The sequence below is a fragment of the Grus americana genome, chromosome 1, assembly GCF_028858705.1.
Source record: "Grus americana isolate bGruAme1 chromosome 1, bGruAme1.mat, whole genome shotgun sequence".
Classification (NCBI taxonomy): domain Eukaryota; kingdom Metazoa; phylum Chordata; class Aves; order Gruiformes; family Gruidae; genus Grus; species Grus americana.
Window position 1 is genome coordinate 83,530,747 of NC_072852.1, and position 13,570 is coordinate 83,544,316.

Genomic DNA, 13,570 nt, shown 5'->3' on the forward strand with positions numbered 1-13,570 from the left:
AGAGGCTGTGGAGTCTCCTTCTCTGGAGATACTCAAAACTGTATGCAATCCTGTGCAACATGCTCTAGGTGATCCTGCTTTAGCAGGGGGGTTGGACTAGATGATCTCCAGAGGTCCCTTCCAACCCCTACCATTCTGTGATTCTGTGATTCTGAGAAGATGAGAACTCCATATAATGTTTGATTACAAGATGATTACGAGACATTGATAGGATAAGACTATGAAAGCAGTTAAGAAAATCCTAGAATGCATCAAGAAAGGTATTTCCAGCAAATAGTAAAAGACAAATTACTTTGCACTAGGTATTGGTAAGTCTTCCTTTTTAATATTGTGTGTATGAATCTATTCCCAGTGTTTGAAGAGGATAAATTAACTATAACAGATGCAGAGCAAACACAAGTAGGATGATCCTGGAAGGAGATCATATGAAAAGAAACTAAAACAAAATGCTTACTTTATTTAGCCTAACAAAATAAAGTTGAAAAGAGGGTATGATTTCTTCTTTATTTTCACAGGAGGGAAAATACAAAGGAGGAAGAACTTCTAATATAAAAGACAATGTTGGCAGAAGAACATATGGTCTGTTTATTTATACTCCCCAAGGAAGGATGTGGGCTGAAAATTTGGGAGAAGTTTTTAACAACATCAGAGCTGTGAAGTTCTGGAAGAGCCTTCCAGGACTGGGGGGCAAAAGAGCTATTTTTGATATGGATATTAGATATTTGATATAGTTCTTAAATTGCAGGATTTAAGAGACCACTTGCAATGCAGTTATGATGGTAAAGAAATCATAGGATGCCTCGTATTCCTGCTCAGACTCCTGGTCCTTGACACTGCATTGAAGTTTTTAAAGAGTGGTGGATGGGGAATGGGGACAGGAGAGAAGAGAGGTGGAGAGAGAATAGTGAATGCTTTAACTTTTCGAACACCACCAATGTTTCTTAGTGGCACGTCCTTTTGTAAATAACTTTGCTCGTTAAGGTAAAATGAGTCAGAAAGCATAGACTGACGTTTTTTATTATTGTCAATAATATGGGCCATGTGTAAATTTTTATGAGACTGTAGCTGAGAAAAATTCAGGCTGGTGAAGAGCAAATAAAACAACCAACTAAACCACTTGAAAACAGAGAAATTTAAGACAACCTGCAACAACAAATTTCAAGCATAATCGGATATGCTTTTTCTGTACACTAAAACTGCAAACACCACTTTAATATCTAGCAGTGGACGGAAAATAGCAGAAGTGGCAGACAGATGTCAACCAGGCCCTAGTACAATTGCTGCCATCTTTCTCTTTCCACTTGGTCTCTCAGACTTTTCCATCTGCTTCTTTTTGTCTCTTTCTTACACATTTTTTCTTTATAGGGTTGGCCTTTTGGAGTTTTGCTCTTTTGGTCTTCTCTTGCTGCAAAGCAATTTGGAACAGGGAAAGATGTCAAAACTGATATGGAGGAAAAGAGGTTCATGAGACTAGAGCAGATGATCGTAGGCCTACAGGCTGTGTGGACTCTGTGTGTGTCAGAAATTACCATAAACAGTATTACTGGAAACTACTACAGAGCAGAGCAGGGAAACACTTGCACAGGTTTTTCCGCCTTATGTTTATCAAAGTTCATTGAATCTTTTCCGTTACTACTAATCATCTTGAGGTGATGAAATCACCAGAGTTAAACAAAGGTAAGCCAGGCCATTTGCCAGAACTGCTACTTTTTGACCTAAAACATAGTAGGAACCAAGTGAAGTCTTTATTCACTCTACAATGTAGATTATCATGGTTCTGCCTAATGTGCAAATATTTAATGTGTGTGACATTTAGTTAGCATTCTACATAGCACAACATTTGGAAAAGCTTGAAAGCAAGAAATTTTGTACGCTAGCACCAGTCTCAATTGACCAAGAATATGTACGCATTGTGTACACATGTAGTAGTACCGGCAGACAAACACATCCCAGGTCAGCATAGTATTAATATTATATTACCAAAGTCCTGTACAAAAGGATATTGAGTGTGGAATTTCAGAGAGGCAGCACAAATATAATAGGATATTGTTTGCAGAAGTAGGTTTCCGGTGAACTTGAACAATTATTTCTTTGACTAGAGAACACAAAGGCTACTCTTCACATGAACTTAAATAACCCAAAGGACTGAGAAGTAACAACATTCAATAAGCACTAGAAGTTTCCCAGGAGGAACTAACACCTTGCTCATTGTAGAGAGGCTGCCAAGGCTTGTTCAGCCCTCAGACCCTTATCCACCCCTTCTCTTCCCTGTGAGCACCAATGATACTGCTGAGGGAGACCTGAAGCATGTCAAGCGTGTCCACATGGCTCAGGGGGCAATGATCAAGGGCATGAGGTCCCAGGTGGTGTTCCCCTTGATCCTACCAGTGAGATGGAAGGGCTTGAAAGGGAGTAGATGTATCCTTCAGGTCAGCAACTGTTTGTAGAGCTGCTGTTGGCAACAAGGTTTTGGCTTCTATGACCATGGGACCCTCTCTGAAGATCAACAATAGCTTGGAAGGGACATGATCCATGTGACTAAGTGGAGAAAAGGTATCTTTGTCAACAGACTGTCCAACCTGATAAGAGTTTTAAAGTAAGAATGGTAAAGGAGGGAGAGAGTGATCAGCAATCAAGTGAAGAAGTGGTGGGTGGTGTTAGCAAGCAAAATCTGGGATGATGTGAACAGAAGGGACCTTGTAACCAACAAAACAGGGCTGAAGTGGGGTCACCTCAAGCATATGCACATAAATAAGGAAGTGTCTATGGAACAGCATTATGTGGAAAGCTCTCATACCTTTTCTGGGAAGCCTCTCCTTTCAGGGTACCTCTCTGATGTGCAAGTACAGCAATGCATGCACCACAGGGTACAGCAGGAGGAATGAGAAGTCTGTGTACAGTTACTGGGCTACAGTCCCATTGATATCACAGAGATATGGGATAGCTCACACAACTCAAAAGCTGCAAAAGAAGGATCCAGAGTCTTTAGGAAGGACAGGCCAGGAAGGTGAGGAAGAGGTACCCTTTATATCAGCACACCATGGGGATGCATGGAGCTCTCTCTAGGAAAGGGTGATGAGCCAGCTGAAGTCTTATGGGTCAGGACTAGTGGGCAGACCAACATGGATGACATTGTTGTGGGTGTCTGCTATAGACTGCCTGATCAAGCAGAAGGAGTATATAAGGCCTTCTTCAGACAAGTGGAAGAAGACCCACGTTCACAGTCTCTGGTCCTCATGGGGGACTTTTACCATCCTGACTGATAGCTTCTTGAAGGGATAACACAGCAGGGCATAAGCAATCCAGAAGGTCTCTGGAATGCATCAGTGACAATTTCCTAACATAGGTGATTGAGGAGAAAACAAGGAGAGTCACACTGCTAGACCATATGTACAAAAGAGGAAGGATTGATCAGGAATGTGAAGGCTGGGAGCAGTCTTGGCTGCTGTGACCATAAGAAAGTAGAGTTCAGGATTCTGAGAGGAGGGAGCAGGGCAAAAAGCAGGATAACAATCCTGGACTTTGGAAGAGCAGACTTTGGCCTCTTCAGGTATCTACTTGGAAGATACAACCCTGGAAAGAAGAGAAGTCCAAGAGACCTGGTTAATATTCAAGGACCACTTACTGCATGTTCAGGAATGGTCCATCCCAACAAGCAGAAAATCAAGCAAAGGCAGCAAAATCCAGCTGAAGGCTAATTGCTAGTGGTATATGCTAGGGGTCAATACTGGGTCCAATACTGTTTAACATCTCCGTTAATGACCTGAATAATGAGAAAGAGTGCACCCTCACCAAGTTTGCAGATAATACAGAGCTTAGAGGAGAGGATGATAGATCAGATGGTTCTGCTGCCATTCAGAGCGACATAGACAGACTGGAAAACTGGACAGAGAGGAACTTCATGAAGTTAAACAAAGGGAAATGCAAAGTCCTGCTTCTGGGGAGAATAACTCCATGCACCAACACACACTGTGGGTGGACTGGCTGGAAAGCAAATTTGCAGAGAGCATTCTGGGTTTCATGGTAGACAGCAGGCTGACCATGAGCCAGCAATGTGCCCTTGCAGCAGAGAAAACCAACAGCATCCTGGGCTACATTAGGAAGACTGTTGCCAGCAGTTTGAGGCAGGTCATCCTTCCTCTCTACTCACCACTAGTGTAGTGATCCTGACCAGGAGAGCACTGTACATGGAAGAGTTACTGATCCACATATTGGTTAACCCGAGCAGGTGCAGGTCTGTGCTGTGCTGCATGTGCAGCGTGGCCTTCAGGCCACGTCATGCTGCACAAACCCCTTGGCCACAGGATGAGCTCAGCCATTTTATGGCAACAGAGGAGCCTGCAGGCAGCTCCCACTTGGCACTGACGATTGCACCACCTGCCTGGCCTTGCCTTTATCTAAATGTGCGGCACGAAGTTCTCGTGCAAACATCCCTTTTGTTTGACAGTAGAAATGCTTAATAGAGTTATCCTCTTTCAGAAAATCATATAGTAACTTGAATGACCAAAATGAGGTAACCCTTTCTATGGATGGGGTCTGCATGGCATACTGATTGGAAGCCCACTTGATGCTGCGCAACTTGGGGTTCCCAGCATCTGAAGGGACTTAAGATTACCTATACTTTATACAATTAGCTCTAATAATCATAGAATCATAGAATCATTAAGGTTGGAAAAGACCTCTAAGATCATCATAAATAGTATTTTAAATTATACTTTATCGAGTCTGAGTGCCTTTCTTACTGGATCACAAAAAAACAACACCTCTTGTTGCAGAACAACTAGCAAAGACATATCGGCAGTGCTGTGCTCTGGGCTCCCCAGTACAAGAGAGAAATAGCCTTACTGGAGCAAGTACAGCACAGGGCCACAAAGATGGTTAAGGGACAGCCCAGCCTGGAGAAGTGAAGACTTGAGCTGTGGTGTCTCAGCACCATGTACAAATATCTGATGGGAGGGCATAAAGAAGACTCTTCTTAGTGGTGGCATGTGACTGGACAAGAGGCAATGGAATCAAATTGAAATACAATTCTATCTGAAGGTAAGAAAAAACCTTTTTACTCTAAGGGTGGACAAACACTGGAACAGGTTGTCTGGAGAGTTTGTGGACTCTCCATCCTTAGAGATATTCAAAACCCAACTGGACAGGGTCATGAGCAACGTGTTGCAACTGAAGCTGCTTTGAGAAGGATGATTGGACTGGACGGTCTCCAAAGGTCACTTTCAACCTCAACCATTCTGTGATTTTATGAACTCCCTGCTGGTGATGTGGCAGCACAAAGCAGTGCAAGAAAAAGGTGGGATCCTGTCAAGGCCACAGAGCTTCTGGTAAGGTACAGAGCTGGTCTCAGCCACAGTGTCCCATGAAATGTCTGCCAGTGAACTCAGGTTGCTCTGGAGATACAACCTGGGAAAGGATGGAAAAGCAAAGCAGTCTCAGTGTTTCTTTTCTGGATAGGCCATTCTTTAGATGCCCCTTAGTGCATCACAAGACCAGGATGGTTTGAATAGTGAGGGAACTGAGGCCTTTAGAAAGCTGCTGGGAATACTGTCACAGAACAAGGCAGGAACAAGCCACGGTCCACTGCATGATGAGAGCAACATCAAAGCACTTACAGAGATCAAGAACAACAAAAGAAACAAGGTGCTTTTCTGTATCAGCAGACACCCTAGAGCAGCATGAAGGATAACTTGGGACAGTCTGTCTGGGTAGACAAAGTCAGAGACTGAGAGATGAAAGGAGCAGTTGCTGAAACAAACTGATAAAATAAATAGCTACAAGCAAGTATTAAAAGCTCTGCAAGGATTTAAGGATTAAGTGGCTGTTCTTTTAATGAAAGTGGGTAAATCTCATTAAAACTAGTGGCACTGCTGTAGAACAGGGAATATCAAACACTGTACTTAACCTCCTGGCAAGGTGAAACATGACCTGGACTCCAGTGATTGAGAGTAGCATTTTAACTAGCAATTACAATGTTAAAGTTTTACCTTGCTTTCCTGAAATCATTTTAATAGGTCTGACTAAATAGCTCTTGTTTCTTCAGCTGTCTGAACTGAATGTTTTAACTGCATCAGGAATAATTGTATAAGTCCTGAGAGTAACTGCCCAAAGGTCCAACAACTTTCCAACAAGTTTTACAAACCAAAGGTGTATAAAGTCATAGAAATACTTCCCGCTTTTTCCTCTCCAGAGCTACACCCATACTTCATACACAGTGCACCACCCCATGAAAGACACAATGAATCAGCATTTTTTGTGACCTGAAAACTAGCCGTGGTTGGCATACTGGCAGAAGTTGAAGGGTTGTGGCTGCCAGAGATGGCTTGAGATCCCTGCGTTGGTCAAAGCCCTGGCTCAAGCTATCTTCCCATCCACAATGCAACAAGGCAGCCCCTTTCCTCATCACAGGTTTGAACGTGCATGTCTGGCGTCAAGCCAGAAGTCAGCAGACCCACCAAAGGCAGCAGTTTGGGGTTTTACCTCTTATCCCTCGTGAGCTGCTCAGATTGTTTTTCCTTGCAACACTGCTGTGAGTTTTCAGCAATGCTCTTTTTTGTGTTTTACACACGGGGATATAAGATAACGTGATTTGTGCAAGGGAGCAGGGGATTGAATCCAAGTCCCAGACTAGCACCACAGTCTTCAGGCCGTCATTCTGGCTTATCTTCCTGCTCCTGCACTTCTGTATGCCAAAAACTGTGAAGGAGGATGCAAGGTTTCTTTTACCATGTCACTCCTGAGGGGACAGTGGCCACTTTAACAAAGCTTGTTTCACTAATTCATTGCATTCTGTTGTCCTGTTTCTCGAATGAGGCTGTCTCTGGAGTGTTTCTACTGCCCTTTGTGGGGGATTTGCAGAGCCATCAATATACGCAATGCTGGTCAGAGTTACTGTGCTACCACAGTTACCCCAGGCTTGGGTACGCAGAACAGAGTAAGTGGAGCATGGTGGACCATAGTTGTCCCCAGTTAATAAGAAGTAACTTTTTAATTGATGAGAAGAAGAATCATTTCAATGAGAACTAAGCCTCCTTCAAGCTGCCCATCAAGAGAGGAGACAAGATAACATGAAGACTGTGACCTGTGTGAGACCATCTCAGCCTCCACTGACGCATCCAGAATCAGGAGAGACAAAGGAGAGCAGTGAGGAGGAGTAAAGGATGCAAAATAGGAGGGTGAGAAAAAGCACAAAATGCAGACAGAGGTTGGGGAAGGAAAAGGAGGAAGAAAACAGACCTAGAGAAAGGGAAAGATGGAGACTGAACAAAACAGCAGCAGGATGATAGAGCAAATAAAAGGGACAGTAAGAAAGAGAGGAGACAAGAGAGCAAAGCAAAAAAATCTTTGAATACCAAGCTTGCAATGATTCTTTTTGTCATTTTTACCTTGCAATGCTCCCCTAAAGTTTCTTAAAGTGAGGAATAACCATTTTCTGCCCACCACCAGTTATGTCTAAGGCAGCTAACATTAATTAGAAGCAGCCTAAATATTTCACAGGGGGCAGCCAATCTCCTCCAGTTTATCTTCTACATCTTTCTGACAGTATTTCTTGTTTTCACTGTTGTTGAATATTATTTTCTATTTTTCTCTCTCAATATACTTCCTATTGGTTTCTTAAAAAATTGCTGTTATCCAGGATTTAATTAAAATCATACAAACAGAGAGGACCCTCAACTGAAAGAGGCCCTTCATTGAGTAATAAAGTCCCACAATTAAAACATAAAAAGCTTGAGAAAGCTTAGCATGGATATTGCTTTCAATCTATTCCAGCATACTGATGTGAGGCACTGGAGCAGGTTGCCCAGAGAGGTTGTGGATGCCCCATCCCTGGAAGTGTTTAAGACCAGGCTGGATGAGGCTTTGGGCAACCTGGTCTAGTGGAGGGTGTCCCTGCCCACGGCAAGGGGGTTGGAACTAGATGGTCTTTGAGGTCTCTTCCAACCCAAACCATTCTGTAATTCTATGAAACAGATAAAAAGTGGTCTCAGTGGTCTGCTTTCAGCTCCATCTTGCCTCATCCAGTCTCATAACCCAAGACTGTAACCAGATAGAGCCATTGCCCATACCTGATGGCACCCACTGCTGTTTCATTTAAGAGGTGCTTTATCACAGACTCTTGTCTGTCAGCTAACTTCCCTCCCCTTTCCATTCTCTCCAGTTTTGTTCCTTCCTCCAGTGAGACTTAGTGAAAAGGTGTAGATCATCCTCTCCGGACACACTCACCTTCAGCAGCAGCACAGTTAACAACATACACTCCTAAATATTGATGTTTCCCAGTGAAACGTCTTATATTCATCTTCACCGTATTGTAGCAGGGTCTGTACAAATGCAATCATCTGCCATATTTGCACCAGCAAGATGTTGTGAAGGATTCTTCCCTTACAGTGAGAAATATCGGCTTATGTTTCTGATATGTTTAAAACTCTGGACAATTTGACATGTTCCTTGAAATACTGCTTATTATAGCAGGGAAACCCCCATCTGTGGAGGCTTCAAGCAGTCAGACACTTTTACAGTTTCTATATAGGAAGGAAGTAGAAGAACAATATGAGAAAGAAAATTTTTATTCCCATTTGTTCACCTTGTTTCAAAGAGAAGGATGGAAGGATTTCTCTATGAAGGGCCAATAGAGAATAGAAAGTGGATGTTGGTTTGTGCCCTGCATCTCAGAGCACTATCAACTGCCCTGGATGGAGTATTAAGTAAACAGTGATGGAACTGGTAGGACATTCTCTCCTGAGGCCTGGCAGGGTGGGATGCTGGACTTGGGACTTGCAGATGAATTGGAAAAAAGCATGACAGTTACACTTCAGGGTGTCAGTATTACAGAGCTAGGATAACAAAGGGGAAGCCGCTGAGTAGCACATCTGCTTCTACTGTTCCTCATATTCAAGAACGCATGCTGCGAGGCTGCAAGGTGTAACACATGGCAAACTAAGCACGTTCTTCTCTTCAAATCCATCATAATATATCAAAGCATTCAACTTTCAGAATAATTTCAGTTTAGTATCTTCCCGATCACCGGCAGGGAAGGAAGAAACTTGCTGTTCAGTTACCTCCCAAAGTTCCTTTGGATCTTTGCAGCCCTCCACCAGAGCAAATAAAATTCATATGGATTCATTTTTAATCCCTTGCAACCCACTTGTCTGATGATAATAGCTTGAGTTGGTCACAGCAGGGCAGGGCCAAGCCAGGCCTCCCTAAGAAAGTCTGCCAGTCTCTGAATCATGGCTACTAACAACTGTATTGCTTATCTGATCTTTTATGCAGATCGGTCTCTATTCAAAGCAAATAGCTTGATTTGGTGACTCATTTTCTCTAGATAATAATGTATTTTCATATTTATCCACAATCACCAGCTTCCTTACTGTACCTGAACATAAACTTACTTGACTGTCAAGCATCTTTAATTTGGAACTGCCAAATTACAAAACTAATAGTTTACCTTTTGTCTAAGATTACTAGGCAAATAATGGCAATGAAAATTCATGTTGCCTTTACTTCCTTAAATTTTTGCCTGTAGCTGCCAGTACAAGATAAATGAACTAGGATGACTCTTGTTTCCTTGTTCTAGAGAGCCCTGCCTTCTTTTGCACTGCCTTCATAGGCTTTAAAGACCATCCAACAAGCAGCAGGGAAAATCATTTTATAGTTTTAGGTACCGACACTTGCATTCCAAAACCTACTATTGTTCTAGAAGAACCATGTTAAATTAAGGCAATTAAATGTTTGCCTACACACATAAGCAGCATCCATTGCACACACAGTTTTAGGGCAGATTTAAGGTACATAAGGGAGATACTTTGAAGTGAGATATACTGTAGAATAGCAAGTAACAGCATATTTGACAATTCGTCCCTTGAGGGCAGACACATAAGCTATCTCAGTGTAGTGCAAGATCTCGCAACCAGGCAGCCACCCCAGAACTCACACACTCAAATTTCTTATCTTTGCTTATCCCATGACTGTGCCACCATCATCGTGTTCTCAGGGCTTTTTCCTTGCAAGCCCAAAGGCATACTTTTAATTAGGGGGTGTTAACCACAGACATATTATTAAAAACAGTGATTACTTCAGTTTTAATCTGTTCTAAAAGGAACTCACACCTTGAAGGAGAAAAATCAACCCTCATAATGCTTTTCTAAGTTATAACCAGAAGAATTTTTTCCCCTCCTAAAGAGCAACAAGCCCTGTCACAGTGTGACATAGGTAACAAACTGTGAATCTAATTAAGTGTGTAATTATACAGCAGATTGCAGCACAGTATGCTATTACTTAACTCAACCGGCTTGCATGCCAGAAACATGGCAGTCGATGTAGACTGAGCTGAAGACGTTAGGGACCATACCCAGTGGGGGTGAAGAATGAGCCAGGCGCAGTTCATCCAGGCTAGTGGCACCTGCATGCATCCAACAAAAAAGACTGCGGACACACAGAAATCCAAAATCTAAAGGAGATGCAGAGGCAAACTTGGACAACTGTGTGGTGTGGCAGTTATCATGTGAAGTTTCCTTGCATCTCATAGGATTGTACATATTTGTCTTAGTCTTTTTTGAATGTGACTATCAGTGTAGAGCTCTGATGCTGCATCTCTTTTCCTTGAAATGTGGTGAATTGACAATACCTTTTCAAAATTGTAAGGCAAGTATTTCCCCTTTATTAAACTCCTCTTCCCCCAGTAGTAAGTTTGGGATGTGTGCCATTACACCGTGAGGTTCCTAGATTTGAATGCTGACACTTGCATAAATAACATTTACAGTGAGAATTTCTGCTAAATAATTCACACAAAACTGACCTACATTTGCAAATATCACCGTAACAGAAATACAGTGGCATTCAAAGCAAACGACCATTGCAATACTGAATTCAGAGCTCTCTGCATCTGCCACAGTAGGGCTCAAGTAAACATGGTTTTGCTTCGAAGCTGCTGCCGTTATCATTGTTGCTTTGGACACTTAACAAGAGATGGTACATTTCTGGGGAGTTTTGCAGGCAAACAAACACGTTGTACGGTACCATTTTGCCTTGTCTGGGAAGGTAGTTTGAGAGGACTAGGGACTGTAAGTAAATTCACAGTGAACAGATGGAAAAACATGCTCTGAAGTAACAGCAAGTCTCCCAAAAATCAGCAAAAGCAGCCTGAAATCTAATCTGTGATTATAACCATGACCGTGATAACGACCACATCCGAGTAGATAGAATTTGCCAAAGTTGGGGAAATATAAAGCAATTGCCAAAATCACATTTGCTACAGGGAGTTGAGCTGAATACTGCAGCACCGTTAGTGCATGGTTTCAAGCACGAAGCTTTATGCAAAGCCTCAGTGCCATACTTTCCAGGCAGGAGGGACAGCACATGACCCTGGTCTACCCCGTGTGATTGACGTACCCACCATCTCATTGGCAGTCTTCAGGTTTGCACGCTTTACTGAGGGTTTCTGGGCGGCTAACTGTGAGCAGCTCTACCCTTTAGTCTTCTCAGTGCTGGCAATTATTTGTCAAACCAGTGGATGTCCTCACCTCATTCGAATCTTTCAGCAGAAGGGAAAACTCAGGCTTCCGGTCTGACGAAGATTTCAAAAAACATGCATTCATAGGTCACATCATAGCAGAAAAAAAATATAAAAACACACTGTGCTGGAAGATGTGAGCAGGAAAACAGGTATATAGCCACTTAAATAGGGTGAATAAAACCCAGGAATATCAAATCAAACCAGAGAACAAAGTGAGCTATTTGTGTCTTGTGTGGGAATGGAAAAACTGTGCTGGGACAAGGACATGCATAGTGGCAAACAGGTGAAACCAGCAGTTAATCATTTAACTTTCCTGTACCTGATAATCTACTCTTACTTTTGACATAACACAGATAAAATTTAAATAATAATTTAGTTAAAGGTTGTCCACTGATCCTGACTGGATTGCTCTCAATGCAAGCAAAGTGCTATAAACCACTGATAACACATTCACTTAATGCTTCAAAAGGGGTAATTTCACAAAGATAGAGGAGTGGGGGCGGAAATGAGGAAGTAAATTTAGATGGGAAAAGTCAGGCAAAAAAATGTTAATGAAATCAGTGGGGTTTTTTATTATCTTATTATTGATTACCACAGTTCCACCACACATGGTTTGGTCAGAAGTAAACAAATCCCCTGGTGACAGATTAAATGATTCTGTCTGTTCTCAGATTTAGTTTCCCCTTAAAGAGACTGACAATTAGTAGTATCTTAAATAGTTCCTGTCTCCAGACTGGCTCTTCTGCCCACTCCACCAGACACTAAAGAAAAAAAAAAAACCAAAACCAAAACCTCTTAGCTCTTCTAATTCTTCCTCCCAAGGTGGATTCCTGTTGTACATGCAGTAAAGCCAAGCTTGCGTGAGCACAAAGCCAAGGAGGAAATGTTTTATCACTAGGGACTACCGGCACAGTAGTATATACCTTGGTCATTTTGTTTATACTTGCTCTGAATTAGGCTGTCTCATTCCTTTGAAGTTGCACGCCCATTAAAAACTCTTGCCTATTACGTTATTATATATTACCTGTTTTCAGCACATGGTACTGCAGTACTCTCAATTCATTTTGCAGGAGCTGAGGTGATTTTCTGCATTTCTGAAAGTTCAGCTAATGACTGTTTTTTAGGTCACGAAGGCATCCCACTCTTTATGCTGTGCCACAGTCATAGCTGCCTTCTCATGATAGACCATGGCAGCAGAGTCCTACCTCCACCGCTGACTTGCTGAGGAATCACACATCAATTGCTTCATCATGCACCAGTTGCTTCATCATGCAATGAATTTCCAAGTTCAAAAGTATTACTAGTGAGAGCAATGTATTACTACTGTAGCACCCAAAACATTGAGTTGGTATTTATGTCTCATCAAGCATCACCAGAAAGTGCTAATCTGAAAACTGAGTTCTTCTCTTATGGCTACTATACTTCCTCATTACAAAATTAGCCAAAAAGTCACATTTGTGGAGGGGCTTCAGGAAATTAAAAACCATTCATATTTGAGATAAATAAAAATATTTGAAGCATTTTGTTTCAGTGTTGACCCCTATGTATAACTAGAGGTCATAGATCAAAAAACAGAAAATCTAGACATTCTGGAACATTTTGATGTTTTCCAAACTCTAAGTTCAAAACAGAATTCTTCAAATGTCCATGACATTCTATTGAAGTGGCACATTAAGATGGAAAAATGATTAGATAAACACTTTTTATTCATCATCACCAATAGGCCAGATTATGATTTCAGTTGTACTGGCAAAATTCCCACTGTCTTCATTGTGCTTGCCAAAATGCTAGTCCTTTGACTTTGGTAAGACACATTGTTGAAGATGCAGAAAACCACCAGAGCACATATTCCTCTCTCTTCAGTGTTGTTGGCATTGACCCGGGGCATGGGAATAAAAGTTGATTTTAGAAATTTAACTCAAATCTGGTTAAAATGTGGCATTTTTAAAAATCATTTTCCAGAAAAGAAAAATACAGACCCTAAGGACCAAAGACTGTCCTTTAAGAAGAGCTTGTCCAATTCCAATCCTGAATATCAGGGCCAGATTGTTCACATTA